Genomic DNA, 4,337 nt, shown 5'->3' on the forward strand with positions numbered 1-4,337 from the left:
GTGACAAGCACCTGTGGGCTATACAGAGACCCAGGACCGAAGCCCGGATGGAGTAGGAGTCCCACTACCAGCCTACCCCTACTCCACAATAAGCAGGCCCAGTACGGACATTACAAAGGTGTCTATGCTAGCTAGGCCAACATAGACCAAACAGACTTCTCCTGCTTACTATATGTCTGCATTAACCCTTGGGTTACTGTAGAAAAATCCAGGGCTTTTACCACACACCCTTCATCTGCCTGTATGACAGATAGCGGTTTTCCCAAATGACACCTCTCACTTTCTCACAGGGGATTGATTATGCGTAGTCAGGCATAATCAATACTGTTACACCATAGTCTGAGCACCACCTGCTGGGAATCAACACAAGGTACGAAGGCTATAAGACCCATAATGCAAATATATCCTGTCTTCCATGTTGAGACAGTGCCCCTTGCTCCCTACTCCCGACAATGGTAGAATCAGCCTCAGGAGAAGGAGGAGTTACTTGACGATAGAAGCGATTCAGGATGATAGGCTTTAAAAGAGAGACCTTGGAATGCACATGGTGGGAAGAAGACGAAGCTTATAGGTCACGGGGTTAATACACTTCAGCACCTCAAACGGACCCAGGAAAAAGGATCAAATTTGAAGCTGGGAATCTTCATCCAGACGCATCTGGAATATACACTCACCGGCCACTTTATTAGGTACACCTGTCCAACTGCTCGTTAACACTTCATTTCTAATCAGCCAATCACATGGCGGCAACTCAGTGCATTTAGTCATGTAGACATGGTCAAGACAATCTCCTGCATTTCAAACCGAGCATCAGTATGGGAAAGAAAGGTGATTTGAGTGCCTTTGAACGTGGCATGGTTGTTGGTGCCAGAAGGGCTGGTCTGAGTATTTCAGAAACTGCTGATCTACTGGGATTTTCACGCACAACCACCTCTAGGGTTTACAGAGAATGGTCCGAAAAATAAAAAAACATCCAGTGAGTGGCAGTTCTGTGGGCGGAAATGCCTTGTTGATGCCTTGTTGAGGTCAGAGGAGAATGGGCAGACTGGTTCGAGCTGATAGAAAGGCAACAGTGACTCAAATTGCCACCCATTACAACCAAGGTAGGCAGAAGAGCATCTCTGAACGCACAGTACGTCGAACTGACCATGTCCATCCCTTTATGACCACAATGTACCCAACATCTGATGGCTACTTTCAGCAGGATAATGCGCCATGTCATAAAGCTGGAATCATCTCAGACTGGTTTCTTCAACATGACAATGAGTTCACTGTACTCAAATGGCCTCCACAGTCACCAGATCTCAATCCAATAGAGCAGTGGTTCTCAACCTTTCTAATGCTGTGACCCCGCAATACAGTTCCTCATGTTGCGGTGACCCCAAACCATGTACAAGAATATTGTATTCGTGCCAAAAAATGCAATAAAATCGTGGCTCCGATGGCTTTAGGTGACCCCTGTGTTTTGGTCGTTCGACCCCCACCGGTTGAGAACCACTGCAATAGAGCATCTTTGGGATGTGGTGGAACGGGAGAATCGCATCATGGATGTGCAGCCGACAAATCTGCGGCAACTGTGTGATGCCATCATGTCAATATGGACCAAAATCTCTGAGGAATGCTTCCAGCACCTTGTTGAATCTATGCCATGAAGAATTGAGGCAGTTCTGAAGGCAAAAGGGGGTCCAACCCGTTACTAGCATGGTGTACCTAATAAAGTGGCCGGTGAGTGTAGCTACACTTTATCACCCAGGGAGACGACTGGAGAAGACCTGCCTGAGTTTTGGTGTGGGCAGACATCTGCAGTATAGACTGACAAGTTTGCTCCCAGATGGCAATGGACATCAGAAGGCACGGACAGAGGGAGAGGTGGGCGTGGATATCATGCAAAAACAATAAAGAATGGAGCAGCACAAGCATATTCAGAGTCCAGAGAGTTATAGGTAGCAGGGCGAACCAGTAATAGTGTTGAGCAGAGACAAAGTGCCGTAGATAGCAGCCAAGAGTCTACCCGACTCTCTCCACTTGCCCATTGTTCTGCGATTGATATGCAGAGAAGTCCAGCTTAACTTGCAGTTGGATGGACAATGAACACCAGAATCTGGAAACAAACTGGACCCCTTGGACAATTGTTAGAGAAATATCTCTATCTCTGATGTGATTTGGGTCCAAATCATTGTTTAGTACGAGCTTCTTGGTGAACAACTCAGACCTTCCCATTTATTTAGGTAGCAGAGAGTTCTTATAGGTTCTTGGATCACATTCCTTTCGCTTTGAACAGGATACATCTGTAAAATGATCTGTGTGCGCGGGGGATGGTACAATGCATTGAGGCAATGTAAAACACAAGAGGAAGACAAAAGAAAATTGATTCTATTCCCTCACACAATGTGCTTATGAAGTCCATGAAGACAGAAGATGTAGATAAAAAATAGAGATGAGCGCGCACTAAAATGCTCGGGTACTCGTTATTCGAGACAAACTTTTCCCGATGCTCGAGTGCTCGTCTCGAATAACGAGCCCCATTGAAGTCAATGGGAGACTCGAGCATTTTTCAAGGGGACCAAGGATCTGCACAGGGAAGCTTGGCCAAGCACCTGGGAACCTCAGAAAAGGATGGAAACACCATGGAAATGGACAGGAAACAGCAGGGGCAGCATGCATGGATGCCTGTGAGGCTGCTTAATCGCACCATTATGCCAAAATTATGGGCAACAGCATGGCAATGACAGAGTGACCGAATGAGGCTAGATAGCATCTAAAACCTGCAATAATTGACCCTGACACTATAGGGGACGGCACGCAGAGGCAGCGGCAGCAGCGGCAGGCTAGAGAGTGTCATGGCGACATACCCTAAATGGACTCCGGCTTCAAACCAATGGGTGGCAGAGAGGAACCAAAGGAGGTGAGCGCTGAAATGATTTCCTATGTGAACAAAAGGTTGACGGTATATTTAGTCGATAACACAGCATGGTGTCGACATAGTGACTAAGTTCCATAACGTATCTGGTGAAACACCTGAAAAATGAGCCTGACACAGCTCTTTTGATAAGGGGACGACATGTGGAGGCAGCCATGGAGACGACTTCCATGATTAAGAGCGACAGTATGGGGCATTCATATTGCGCTGCTATGATTGCAACTTCAGGTCTCCAGCATGGCGGCGACAGATGGGCCGAGTTCCACTATGTATCTGGTGAAACACCTGAAAATTCTGCCTGACACAGCTCGTTTGTTAAGGGGATGATGTGCTGCATATCATCTCATGCTCCAGCGTCTGGGGTATAGAGAGTTGAAATGAGACATTGGTGGACGCTGTGGAGGATCGTGGAGGCAAAATGGACAGGAAACAGCAGGAGCAGCATGCATGGATGCATCTGAGGCTGCCTAATCTTGGGATGGAGCTGGCGGTCCGCTGCCAGGCGAGCTTTCGCCTCTCCAAGCCCCTGTCTCTCGGCTCCTCTCCACCCAAAATGGGCCTGGGGGCCAGAAGCGTTTACTTTGAAAAAATTATAATTTTCAAAGCAGGCCGGGTCGTTTGAATATTTCACCTAGGAAAAATGGAATAGCATAGTGGTTCTATTTTTAATTGTTTTTACTCCCCAAACAACACTTCTAAGAACCTTTTGTATAAGATCAAGTGTAGTAGCACTCTTATAAGTTTGGGTTATGGCGGGTGAGGGGAATGTAAACAGATGCGCAAGAAGTGCTGAAATAATATTGGTAAATGATAAAAGTTTGCCAGTATATTTTGTGGATTACACAGCAGGGTGGCAACAAAGTAAATAAGTTTGATGTGGAAGCCATGAAAACAACACAAAATTCTGCCTGACACAGCTCGTTTGATAAGGGGACCATGTATGGAGGCAGTTAACTAGTAGTAGATTAAAGGTGCTGCAGTTAAAACTATGTTAGATGGATCTTGAGATGGAGCTGGCGCTCCGCTGCCAGGCGAGCTTTCGCCAATCCAAGCCCCTGTCTCTAGGCTACTCCCCAAACAGCACTTCTAAGAACCTTTTGTATAAGATCAAGTGTAGTAGCGTTCTTATAAGTTTGGGATATGGCGGGTGAGGGGAATGTAAACAGATGTCCAAAAAAGTTTTCCAACAAGAGGAGCAGGTAGGTGGTCCTCCATAAAAATTACATAGATTGAGTGCCTGTATGTGGCAGTCCAAAAAAGTTTTCAAACAAGAGGAGCAGGTAGGTGGTCCTCCAGAAAAATTGCATAGATTGAGTGCCTGTATGTGGCACTCCCAAAAATTGTTTAAAACAGAGGACCGGGTAGGTGGCCCTCCAGAAAAATTAAATACATAGAGTACTATAGCCAGAGACAGTTG

The sequence above is a fragment of the Engystomops pustulosus genome, chromosome 6 (genome assembly GCF_040894005.1).
Source record: "Engystomops pustulosus chromosome 6, aEngPut4.maternal, whole genome shotgun sequence".
In the NCBI taxonomy this organism is placed as follows: Eukaryota; Metazoa; Chordata; class Amphibia; order Anura; family Leptodactylidae; genus Engystomops; species Engystomops pustulosus.